This window comes from Anser brachyrhynchus (genome assembly GCF_964034855.1).
Source record: "Anser brachyrhynchus genome assembly, chromosome: 2".
Classification (NCBI taxonomy): domain Eukaryota; kingdom Metazoa; phylum Chordata; class Aves; order Anseriformes; family Anatidae; genus Anser; species Anser brachyrhynchus.
Window position 1 is genome coordinate 126475874 of NC_137695.1, and position 13484 is coordinate 126489357.

Genomic DNA, 13484 nt, shown 5'->3' on the forward strand with positions numbered 1-13484 from the left:
CTGTGGAGAAGAGGAGGGAAATGTTCTTACTTGGGTCTCGGTGGAATAAGCACACTGTGCTTATTCAATGATTTCTAAAAGTCACAGAACAGCACAGGTCATCACACCAAAAATACCGGGGTTATTCTCATTTTTAACTGCAAATATCTAGCAGCAAAATCTTCTTAAACTCCCGATGGCCCAAAGCAGGAGGAGTTGTTCAGGAAATGATTCAGAGAGACCCAAATTTAGGTTCTTAAAACTTTTTCCAGTACCTCTAACTCAGATTAGAACTGTATTAAAGTCAATATAGGGTCTGTAAAAATTGGGAGTGACCAGAACTCTTTTATAAAACTCAACTAAATAAATCATCAAGCCTAAGACTGCAGGAGGAATCGTCCTGCCTTTGTAAGCCAGAAAAATGTGGCAATTGTGTTTTTATCAAATCTGTCTCTAAATAAGAAGTGTCAAGGTTATTTTTGTACCTGCTACAATTTCATGTCTGGTGTATCACATTAAATATGTAAAAAAAATCCTTCTTAAGAAAAACATCAATAAAAAAAATAAAAAAATCAAGTCAAATTTAGTTTTGATACAATGAATAAGCAAAAAGAAATGGAGGAAGAGAGAAGATAACAAACATACGAAGATATTTAATCAGATACTTAGCCATGTGTCCACAGCCAAGGGGTTTTTCAAACACTTCCTTCATGTATAAATGTAAATATACAAATATAATATACTGTCTAAAGAGAAATGGAAGAGACACACAAGACAGAATAATGGTCACTTCAGAAATCCATTCTATCCTTATGTGGATTTAAGGTTGAAAGCACTTGTCAACAATTCACGGGTAAATTACATTAAGGGACTACTGTAATTATCCAAAGCTCAGGCAATATAAACTGGGAAACTGACAATCAAGGCACTGATCTAAGAAAGCCAGCCGGGCACTCATCACAATTTTGTGGTTATTGTGTTATCACAGAGCAGAGTTAAGGATGTCTGACTGCCTCTCTGGTGCCTGCTTCGTCTTCATGTATGTTGATTATTTTAAATATAAAATAGCAACTTTTTAAATGTAGTTATTTGCTAACCCTGGTGCTTTTTAAATTTAGTTATTTGCTAACCCTGGTGCCTCTCTACCAAGCGGCAATCGCCCCCTCCAGAACGGCAGCACAGTGACTGTCAGAACACAAATGAGGTTATTCCCTCACCCATGCAAACATAAACAGCATACTTCAGTGAATTAGAGCAAGAAAGATTAAATTAAAAGGCAACCCCTGGCCCCTGACAGCTGTGTCTCCCTTCCTGCACACAGCTCAGAACAGTACATCTTGCCTGTTTGAAAACAGCCCACAAGAAACTGATCTGTGCATAAAATCACAGAAAAAGTCTGAAAGGTTTGTCGGGAGTCTTGCCTAACATATTGCTATGCCCTAACTCCATGCAATGGCACTTTAGTAGGTCTCTGACAGAGATACCAGCAAAAGGGATTAATTATTTAAAGGAAATAACTGTCCCCATTTGCCATTCTTGTTAATGTTTTCTGTTTCTTACCTGTAAAATAACAAATGCTCATTTATGCAGAAATACCCTTTAAATATAAAGAAGTGAAGAAGTCCTCCAGGGAAAATACTGAAACTACCGATGACATAATCTAATGGAATAAAACCTGTACTGTGACCATTAGTCATCCATTTTGCATGTGTCCAGACTGTTCAAAATGACACGGGATGCCTCTGGCAAACTTGGCATGAGAAGAGAATTATGATTCCACTTCTGACTTGTTTTCTTAGTAGTGCTGCTCATGGCCGGAATAAGGCAGATGGTCTCCATACCTTCAAACGAATCTGAATAGATGAAAAAAATGTGTAAGTAATTGATGGCTTTCTGGTCTGTCCACCAGCACCACTAACTGTACACCCCCAAACCAAAGCTGAATAATGCTTATAATTCATATTTTTCTTCCTAGAGAATGTAGATCAGACCAAACAAAGAAAACCTCAACCTGATTTGCAGCCTCATTCAACCAACGCTTACAGAGGTTGCCCCTGCAAAGTGTCGTGACAGCTGTGTGCCTTATAAAAAGCAAATAGCTGACAGCAAAACAAAAACAGTGGGGACAAACAATGAAAGCCATCCATCCTGGTTAGACTGTGGCCATATGGTTATCATATGGATTAAAAATATGTATATTCTGGATGCTTTCCCTCCCTGCTATCTTCACCCAGAATGTTTTAAAGGTTGCTGTGACACAGGTTGTCACCATAATGGACATTTTCAGTGCTGCCTCTTTTCAAAATGCTTACTCTTCACTGAAGAATCATAGAATCATTTAGGTTTGAAAAGACCCTTAAGATCATCAGGTCCAACCATCAACCTAGCACTACCAAGTCTGCCACTAAACCTAAGCACCACATCCACACATTTCTTAAACACCTCCAGGGATGGCGACTTCTCCATTTCCCTGGGCAGCCCGTCCCAATGCCTAACCACTCCTTCCGAGAAGAAATTCTTCCGAATGTCCAACCCAAACCTCCTCTTGTGCAACTTGAGACCATTTCCTTATGTCCTACCACTTGCACCTGAGAAAAGCGACCAACACCCTCCTCACTGGAACCTCCTTTCATGTCTCCTCTCAGCCTCCTTTACTCCAGACTAAACAACCCCAGTTCCCTCAGCTGCTCCTCATATGAACTTACATAAGAGCTGGTGCCTGGTGGCTGCCAAGGAAAGCTTCCCTCTCCACTTCGGGTACCTGGCTTCACCAGTCCCCAGACCACCCTAGCAGCCTGATAAAAATCTTTGTCACAGTGTCCCTCTCTCTGCCCCAGACTAGATGGTAGGAAGTTTAACAGAGGACAGCTTGGCTGCAGATTTGCTGCTCTTATCATGTTTATTAGATTACTTTGAGAATGGCCTTATTGCTAGATGTTCTTCTAGAAAGAGACTAAATCAAATCAAGTGAATCTATCAAAGCAATTGGTTAAGCACTGGTCTGCAAAACTGAATGCTGAGTAGCAAAGACAACAAGCAAGCTAATGGATTACAGATTTCTAGCTGTTATGTTGGCTTCATTTCTGTCCATTGGCAAGCCACAGTCATGGCAGACAGATCCATGGTCAGCAAATTACTAGATTTTGTATTCTTCCCAGCTCACAAAACCAATGAGTATAATCAAAGTAAAATAATAATAATAATAAAATTTCAAACTCCTCCTGGTCCTTTGAGGATAGCATTGCAGTCTAGCTTCATTTGTGTTTTACTTCCTCCCCTCTATTTTACTTGGGAATTTTGTTTTGTGTGTTAATAGGAAAGCAAAAGCAGCATTGTTTTCCCTTAGATCAGGTAAGCTGAGTAATGCTTAGCCTCTAACAGAAATGCAGGGGAAAGATTCTTGATATTTCAGTGTGCTTCTTAAACTTGTTCATTAATCAGAGATCTTTATCTTGTTAGAGAACATCAGTAATTGTATGAGGCTTGCCTGAGCTTCACCAGCTGGGCTTTCCCATCACAAAGGCACTCCAGTTTGAGTCTCAGAGTTATGACAGGATATATATATATATATCAGGATAGTATTTATTATGTTCACTGTAAAACCTCTGAAACAAAAAGGAAAAAAGGTTGATCTGAAGCCAGATATGGAACTATATATGCGAATCATTTCCTCAAAAAGACTATTCAGTTTAGCTTATTAAGTAATTATATTATACAGATGGATTTTCGATTCCAATGAAGTCAAAATCATATGCAGAATTAGGCTGCAGAGAAGGTGGAGGGGTAGCCTTCCTGTTATTGTTATGTGTCATGGTATATGCAAATTGCTGGGCAGACTACTACATCTGAGCATTTCTACAGCCAGTGCTGCAGCTGAATCCTCTCCTATTGATGTGTGTGTTACACATGCACGTTGACAGCATTAGTAACAAACCTTTACAGCTGAGGCTGACCAGCTCTTTCTGTTACAAGTCCCACATGCAAGCTCTTAGAAATCTACTTAAAGTGTATGTATAAACATATCTGTATGGGATTTCCTTTCCATTCAAAACAAAAAAATTAAAGGAGGCAAAAAAGTCAGTGTCATTGGTAATAAAACATTCTGACATAGGAAATTGTTTAAATAACAACTGAGAATATGGAACTAAGACTAGATATAGGTTACATGAAGAATGAATTTGGACTGTTGGGTTCAAACATTCCCAGAATCACAGAATGGCCGAGGCTGGAAGGGACCTCTGAAGATCATCCAGTCCAACCCCCCTGCCAAGCAGGGTCACCCAGGGCATGTTGCACAGTATCATGCCCAGGAAGCTTTTAAACATCTCCAGAGAAGGAGACTCCACAGCCTCTCTGGGCAACCTGTCCCAGTGCTCTGTCACCCTCACAGCAAAGAAGTGCCCCCTCATATTGAGCTGGAACCTCCCGTGCTTCAGTTTGTGCCCATTGCCTCTCGTCCTGCCACTGGCCACCACTGAAAAGTGTCTGACCCCATCCTCTCGACACCCTCCTTTCAGATATTTATACACAATAATGAGATCCCCTCTCAGCCTTCCCTTCTCTAGGCTAAACAGGCCCAGCTCTCTCAGACTCTCCTCGTATGACAGATACTCCAGTCCCCTAATCATTTTAGTAGCCTTTCACTAACTCGCTCCAGTTGCTCCATGTCCCTCTTGTACTGGGGAGCCCAGAACTGGACACAATACTCCAGGTGTGGCTACACCAGGGATGAGTAGAGAGGGAGGCAATCTACCTCAGCCTGCTGGCAACGCTCTTCCTAATGCACCCCAGGATACCGTTGGCCTTCTTGGCCACAAGGGCACATTGCTGGCTTGTGGTCCGCCTGCTGTCCTCCAGGACTCCCAGGTCTCTCCCTGAAGAGCTGCTTTCCAGCAGGTCAGCCCCTGTACTGGTGTTTGGGATTATTCCTCCCTAGTTGCAAAACTCCCTTTCTTTGAACTTCATGAGGTTCCTCTCTGCCCAGCTCTCCAGCCTGTGCAGGCCCCTCTGAATGTCAGCAGAGCCCTCTGGTGTGTCAGCCACTCCTTCCAGTTTTGTGTCATCAGCAAAGTTGTTGAGGTGCACTCTGTTCCATCACCTGTGTCACTGATGATTAAGTTGGGCAAGACTGGACCTAGTACTGACTTCTGGGAACACCACTAGCTGCAGGTCTCCAGCTAGACTTTACACCACTGATCACCAGCCTCTGAGCTCTGCCATCCAGCCAGTCTTCAATCCACCCAGCTGTCCACTTGTCTAACCTACACTTCCTGAGCTTGCCTATGAGGATGTTGTGTGAGACAGTGTCAAAAGTCTTGCTGAAGTCAAGGTAGAAAACATTGGTTCATTAAATTCAACGAACAGTACTGCTGCTTTGGAAAACACACAGCAAAATATGCCTACAAGTTTAACCTCCCGAAGGAGATGGCTTGATGAATATTGCAGGCAGGAATTCAAGAGAGTATAAGGCTTTGATCCTGAGAACTTCTCACTGCCACAATCGCAGTGCAGGAAAGCCCAAGACTGCTCCTCCCCTGCACACATACTGTACAGGGACTGGGCAGGAACAGCAGAAATTGGGCTGAGTCTCTCTGTGTTGCCCCTTGGGTACCCATGTCAAAGGGGGGGGGGGCAGGGAAGACACCACAGCAGAGAGGCACAGCAGGGTTTACTCTGTGACCACAGCACACTTACAGTCTGATGATTAAAAACAGCATTTGTGTTGATTGCAGGTGATGATCTAAATTTTGCTTCAAAAATATTCGTTACTGTTTGGCTGTCGGGTGGTACGAAGTTGGCTGAGTTTGTAGAAGCTGTATCAAGAAGCTGTGTCAATTAAGCTGTAAACCTGGCCCTTCGACTATCAGTAGCCCAAATACTGAGTAAACACAGAAACTATAGTAATATACAGAGTAATATACAGGAATGCAGAGCAGGACCTGTTCTCTCTATCCTCTTTAACATGCTCTGCTTTGCAGTTCTGACACACACCATTTTGAAATTTAACCCCATGCCCTTGGTGCTTGCTGTGATGTTTAACCCTACAACCTGCCCCTCAAGAGCCAAACAAAAAAGAGTTAAAAAGAACCACTGTAATATAGCCATTAAGGGTATTAGTCATACTTTGTTTAATGGGCAATGCATTTTTGCCACTGCCACAGAGATGTTGCTAGAAGAGCAATGGAGCTGGTGCTATGAGCTGCTCTCATTTCCAGGAACAGTGTTTGAGATCAGCTATTCCTTCAGTGGCTGGGGAATGTTTAGTGGCTGCAAATCCTCTTTGTGCTTGGCTGCAGGTACACTACAAGAGCTCACAAGACAGATTCACTGAGTGGTATCCTCAGGAAGGATGCCTTCCAGAAGGCATTCACTTGAGCTGCAAAAATCAAGGACACAAAGAAGCCAGTGACTGAATTACCTTGAACCTGCTCTAAAGAAAAGGAGAAACCAAGTGGAAAAAGAATTCACAGTTGAAAATAACAAAGACAGGTATAACTGGCAAGTTTCAGATTGGGAATTTTCTCTGTAACTAAATGTCCTGATACTAAATCGAAAGCCAGAATCTGCATAGATAGAGTTGAACCACCTGCATGTCTAAGGTTTGCCTGATCAGGTTTGAACTGTGCCCTTCTATCTGTATGTGAATAACATCTAAGAAATGGAGTTTATATGATGCGTTCATAGGACCTCATACCTTACTGTTTCAGTCCCTGCTCTGCCAGTTGCTCCTTTGGCTTTTTTTGTTTTGGTTTAGCTTGGTGTTGTGTTTTTTTTCTCCATGCAGACTTGTGCCACAACTGCAGACAGTCACTCTGAGCAGCTCTCTCTAGCAAAACCTGTGCCCAGGGGCTCTGAGATACATTTTCTGGGGACGTGGGGAGTTTTCTGTAATCAACCCAACTTAGAATCAGAATCATCAAGGTTAGAAAAGTTCTTCAAGATAATCAGGTACAACCATCAACCTCACCTACTGAGTCCCATCACTAAGCCATGTCCCTTACTGCCACGTCTACATGTCTCTTGAATACTTCCAGGGATGGTGACACCATCACTTCTCTGAGCAGCCTCTTCCAATGCTTAATCACCTTCTCCATGGAGAATTTCTTCCTAGTATCCAATATAATCATCCCTGGTTTAACTTGACACTGTTTCCTCACGTCCTACCACTTGTAATCTGAGAATCATAAACTTTATCTCTTTCTCTCTGCTGTCAGATAACATAAGACTCCATTACGACAAAGTGAGTGTTCTGTATTTTTAATTCATTGCTAATATAGGAATCTACTACTCTTGTACCAGTGAGTTGTTTCTCAGACCTCCGAGCAGAGTTAGTCCTGGTGTTTGTTCCAGATTATATGGCAGCCCTTTAAGGTGCTCTGGCATGCTTCATCAACCACGTAACACTGGGTTGTCTAACAGTAATGGACAAAGCAAGCTGAAATGTGGCGTGCCAATAGATCTGTTACACCCCTATTGTTCACAGGTCCACACTGCGTGATGCTGCATTGGGATGCTCAGACAAGATCTGAAATATAATGTTATCAAGATCCAAAACAGGGATGCCTATCTAGCCCAGTCCTCAGAGGAAAAATAACAGCCAAATTCCCTCTGAAGTAATATATAAGAGAAAGAGATTCTGGATATATTTTTTCACATTCGAGGAAGCCAGCAGGTTGCAGTGGTAACAGAGCAGAATCCTTAATGATCACATGTAGGAATAAAACAATGAAGGATCTGTGCCTTCAAGCCAGATCCAGCCCCACCAGGGTCAATAGAAAGTTCCTGCTCACCTCAGTGGACTCTAAATTAAGCCCTCAGGCTGTGAGAGACAGCTGCTCCGAGAATTATGCTAGGTAATAGCTACAGACCGGGTGCTGCAGTCCCGGGGGTTAGTGAATATTTTATGATTCAGTTATTAAAAAACATGTGCATCAGACATCTATCGGTTTGGGTATCCATAAACCTGGCTGCTCCTGGGGAGCTGAGGGAGGATATTAGCAAAAAAGATATTTCAGGACTGCAGGAGTCTGTCTCCAATAAGCCAATACTTCAGCGCGGCAAGGGACTCTGCTGGAGACTCTTGTTGCTGACAGTTAGACACAGGGCTGCCTTTCTCTCTGCTGCAGTAAATAGCCAGCACAGGTTATTCAGGGGCAAACTGCCCTGTGCATGTCCCCAGGCTCCTGAGGACAGGGCAGGGCAGGCACCTAAGAACAGCCATCTCCTCCCCATGTGCATGGCAGAGGCTGTGAGCCTGGATGTGAAGCAGAGGGAAAAAGTTTTGGGGAAAGAAACTGACTGCAGAGAGCTAGACTCGATGAGGGAAGGCTTTAACAGACAGCTCAGGGTACAGCTGTGATTTTAGCAGTGAATTTGTCCAAACTGAATCAATCTATTGCCAACACAGACTTGGAGGTATTGCCATTAAAGAGCTGCTGGATAACAATCTACTTCAAAATTAGCAGCAACAATAGCACAGTTTCATAGCACTTCTTCAAAACAATAGGCAAACAAGCCAAATCATTGTTAATTATTCAAGGATTGTTAAAGCCTGCTATGATATGTTATGCCTTTCTATTCAGAAATGCCAACCAGTTTATTATTTCTCAGGCTCTGGATGAGAATAACAATGACTACTTGATTGATTATAGTCCTAACCGAGCTGATCCAAGATGAATAGCAAAGAAGATGTGGGAAATGAAGTCTATATTTACCCAAAAGAAGTTACACAGCCTTTAATTACAAGAGCTGTTGAATTTTTACTGTTTTAGTCTTTGTAACTCTTGTATAAATGTTTCATGAGACAATTAAAGATTTCACATGTAGATGGATGTACTCATAGACATTATTTATACAAAAGCAATAAAAGTAAACAAATACTTGTTCTTATCAACGAACAATAGAGTCCCTCTGATTTCTTTCCAAAGCTGACCCAGTGAAAATAGACATCTCTGGAATAAATATCACAAGAATGACTATAAACTCCACCTTGAGATGGTCTGCAGGAAAAATCCATGTTCCAGGGGAGGTGATTTAGACTGTGATACAATGGTCTGCAATGGTCCACTAAATCAAGAGTGACAGTGGCAGTGTTAAAAAGACATTATTTGGTAAAGTTTGCCTGTCTTGATTTCCTGTTCTGCTCAGGGACAGTTACAGCAAGCACTGATGCTCCGGAAGTTATGGCTGGAAGGAATGAATCAAACTGAGCAGCAGTATACCAAGAGAGGTAGATACGGTTTTCTTCAAGTAATGCTGTAAAAGAAAGGAATCTGCCACAGCTTCTTTATTATAAATCAAATGGTAGCAATGCAATGTATTATATTTGAATCAAATGCATCATCACAACATGTGATTGCAGTCATCTTTGAAACAGCATTGTGCTACGTAACTGAAAGGCAAAAGGCAGAGAAATCAAATGGGGTCAGATTCTGCTCTCTAGTGCCCTACTCGGAACTAGTTTGGGTTCTTTACATATACCAACATCCAGTCCTATGAGGACTAAGTGCTTTTAACTAGAAAAGAAAGTGTTCACACAAGCCCTGCTGTGCCAGTTCAGCTGGATGCTGTGTCCACCTCCCATGTAATAAAGCAAAAACTACGTGAACAAAAAGAGTGGTAGTCCTGGTCAGCTCTCTCTGTAAGCCATTGTGTAGGTAGAAAGTAGGCTGAAACATGCTCCCTGTACATATCCTGAACAAGGCGGTGCCACATTAGCCACCAGACTTCACGTCTTTTTCAGACAACAGGCACCCCTGTGCATCCTGACCAGCACGGCTGGGGACCATCCGGGACTGGCTCCTGGCCTTTCCCTGGGGACTGAGGAGAAGGGGAGAGCCAAGAGCCTCCCTGCACCACCCAACACCCACCAGCAAAAGGGCCTGTCCCACCTCAGCAGACAAGTCTAAGCCAGAAGCCTGTCAGCTCACGATATGGGAACGGTGCAGAGACATGAGGACAGGTTTCATACTGGGAAGCACAGGGTCAGAAGCGGAACACCCCTGACTGTGTGATGTTGCATCTCAGCAACTACACCCGTGGATACAGATACATCTTGTGTCCATTTAAACTGTATTTTCAAGGTCAGTCGCTACAATTCCTGTGAGTAAGTTCTGGATGCCAGAGCTCATCCTCCAGAAAGCAGTCCTTTACTGGCCTCCCTTGGTAGCAGTTGCTGTCCTCACATAAGTTCCCTGGCTGCTCGGGCTGGATGATGAGACAGATACCTCAGCCATCTGGAAGCCATCTGCCTTGCAGGAGTACCAAGTCACGACAGTGAGGGCTGAAGAGATGCTCTCCAAGCTGCCATGTGAAGAATCTGCACAGGCAAAGAAAATCCCTCTGTCTGCTGCAAGGACATCAAATGTCCTAAATCTCTGCTGCAACCCTTGGAGATACACCGACTTGGAGCACCTGGGGTCTCGTCCCATGTATGAAGTGATTCAAGGAACTCTGTATTTTTGATGTGGCTCAATAAGTGCATCTCAGCCTGATCACAGGCTGGTTGGAGTGAAGCAGGGCCTGGTCTGCCTCACGACTGACATGTAAAAACGAGTTTGTTCATCTGTCAGATGGAAAAAGTGATAATGAGCCTCTCTTATGGTCTCTGAGGAGGTAAGGAGGTAGTGCATGCTCTTAATTATAGCCTCCAGACTGAATCATTGGCAGGGAAGCAGAGATCAGGAACATATATACATGTATTCACCAATCCTTCCTACAGTGATTCTGACTGGAGAGAAAAAACAAGTAAAAGGAAAAACTAAGGAACATGGGGACACTGTACATTTCGCTCTCTGTAGCCTGCTTTCCATTGTGTATTGGATGCACGAAAGCCTCTTGGAAAGGGTTTCGAGTGAAACGTCTCTCTGTCAACTGTCATTTGACATCTCATCGCTGCGAGGCCTCTCGTCACGTCACACAGCGGGGCTGACAGCCCCGGCCACCCCGCACAGCACAAGCACTAGCCTGAAGCCTTAACCTGACCTAGCAAAGGGAGGAGGGGATAAGGGAGAAATCAGAAATGAGCGCATCTGGAGAGTCTGGGTATTTTCAGCTGACTGCATTAAGGAAAATGAAATGTTCTCCAATAATATTTTTAAAGCTTGTTTTCATTAAAAATAAAAGCCTTTGTGATCTGTCAAAGGGCATTGGCAGTGCAGCAGACGTAACACTGGTCAATAACTGCAATGACAAAACAGAGTCTTAGTAAATGCTATAAATCATTTAAATCAACATTAAAAAAATAGCATTATAGCAACACTTCCTACTTCTGTAAATATTAATGAGGAAGGAACTTAAAGTGCAGTTAGCTGTCTGCTGGATTGTAATCAGGGACCTGGTACTCCTGGCACAGACATTAATCAAACTTCTGCCTGTACCTTCCGCAGGCTTTGCAATTGCTGTAAAATGGCTCTGCACACCACCATGGTACCCTGGGTTTGTTGGACAACCTGGATAGGACCTAACTCACCTAATTTAATCCATCTGTAAGTTAGGGATGCAGCCTGAGCTGGTGTGCTTGAAATTCTTTGTCAGACAGTGGAAAGACCTCCACTTTGGGCAAGGAGTTCGGCTTACTATAGGCACTCAAATTAAGATAGGATGATACATCCTGTGGAGATGCTTCCTTCTGATTGTAGGACCTAGATGCCCCACCTGACTTTTAAGGGAAGAGAAGAAATAGGTGAGGCAAGACCCTTCCCTTGATAACCTTGCAAGACTAAGGGGATCACAGGCCCGTACTGACAGCAGTTGTGCCCAGCTGGACAAGTTGTACTTCAGTACCTTCTGTTTTGCTCTGGTGACTCCTGCCAGCCCCAGGGTAAGACCAAAAGCTGAGCTGCCAGCAGTGCTGTTCCATGATGCCTACCGAGCTTTCTCTTCTGTGGTTTCTCTCTTCTTGGCTGTCTCTGGCCTTTTGTTCTGAGAGTCCCTTACAGAAACATACTGCATTGCAGGAAAACTGAACAGCCAGATGCTTTACGGGTTCCCTTGCCAAAGCCAAAATTTAAACAATTGTTTCAGTGTTAAAAAAATGTCCATATATTTTTCTTAACAAGCTGATTTTCTTTTAATTTGGATCTTACATGTGAGTAGCTTCGATGTCAAAAATGTAAGTGCCAACTGAAGCTTTTTCTCCTCTTTCATCATCCAAAAATCTGAAATGCTGTAAATATGCAAATGAAACAAATGATTTTTATTTTGGAAATAATTATGCATTATTTATATTTATATATAATAGTTTATATTGGAGATAATCTGACAATTTTTTGAGTTCAAATATTTTTCAGAAGGAAAGAAAAGGGAAAGATCTGAGATGCCTTTTTGCAGTTATAGCTTCTACCCTGTGTTTTTAATCTTAACTTCTTTTTTGGAATAAATGCTGTGTTCCTGCACAAGTCATCAAATCCACTCCAAACAAAAAAGACCACGTGCCATAGACCCATCCCTGCAATTATTCTACAGCTGACCTCAGTGAAATGTCCACACACAGTAGGGACACAGAAATGCATTTCACCTAGGACCTGATGTCCAGGTTTACAGCAGAGAATTGCATTCAGGAGCAAAGACAGCAAGTCAGAAAAAAAGATCCTGAACACGCCCCAAGAAGACTCTCTCTTTAGTGTACTGGCTGCATATATACTTTATGTGATCTCCATACTAAAAGTATACACCTATACACAATACACAATTGTCATCCGCTGCCTGCTCATACATATGTCCAGCACCCACGTCAATGTTTTCATTATACCTACAGTACATATGAATGGGCAAATTGTTGTTGTTTAGAACTAAAGTTTATAGCATGATTGGAAAAATATTTTTGTCCTTATAAAACTTTCCCCTTTCTGTGCTTAGGCTGCAGGTGACTTTCATTATCGTGGTCTACAACCCAATCTTAATTACTTTGACAGCTCTTTCCTATCAACATATTACACTACTGTGCTATTATTTCATTTTCCCTAACTCTTACCTGAGTAGGTTCCAGAAATATGAACACTTCTGCTTGTTTGAGTGTGAACTGTTGAGCAGGACAGGACAGTAAGAAGAGAACGACCCCAATTTTCTGCTCTATTTCAGAAAGTGCTGGTGTCCTTTCTTCCCCTCTTCCTGCTGACTGATAAGAAACAATGATAATCCTCTTTAAATAGATTGGAAAGTGATTGCATTGCATTAAATATACCCTTCCTACTCCAGCTGCAGCCATACCTGCAGCTAAATACCTGAACCATCTGTACTACACTGACTAAGAAAATAAAGACATGAAAAGACATGTTGACAAAATCAGCAGCTGCTCTTAGTGGGGCAGTTGTTCGCAGTCCCTTGGCTGTTCTTGAAAGATGTACAAACCCTGGCATTTTCACTAATACAAACACCATTCAAGAATGAATACCAGACTCGTTTCTATCTGTTACTATATTTTGCCATTTATTAGATCTAGAATGTTGGGCATCCGGTCCAGAAGTCTTTGCTGTTCTGAAATATGTGGGTGAGAGCTGCTAAAA

General features: G+C 42.6%; 1 long non-coding RNA gene across 28 annotated transcripts in view; it reads right to left on the minus strand.

Moving 5' to 3' along the window:
• Positions 1-13484, minus strand: part of LOC308190337 — a 55991-nt gene that overhangs the window by 6033 nt on the left and 36474 nt on the right. For 22 of the 28 annotated variants that reach the window (XR_013947091.1, XR_013947092.1, XR_013947093.1 and 19 more), the window contains 2 exons: positions 12953-13096; positions 10551-12145 (listed from right to left, as the gene is read on the minus strand). This is a non-coding gene — a long non-coding RNA (uncharacterized lncRNA). Of the gene's footprint in view, positions 1-11; positions 1833-3466; positions 3585-10550; positions 12146-12952; positions 13097-13484 lie in introns of those variants that run through there. The other 6 variants (XR_013947090.1, XR_013947084.1, XR_013947089.1 and 3 more) reach the window with 6 other exon arrangements.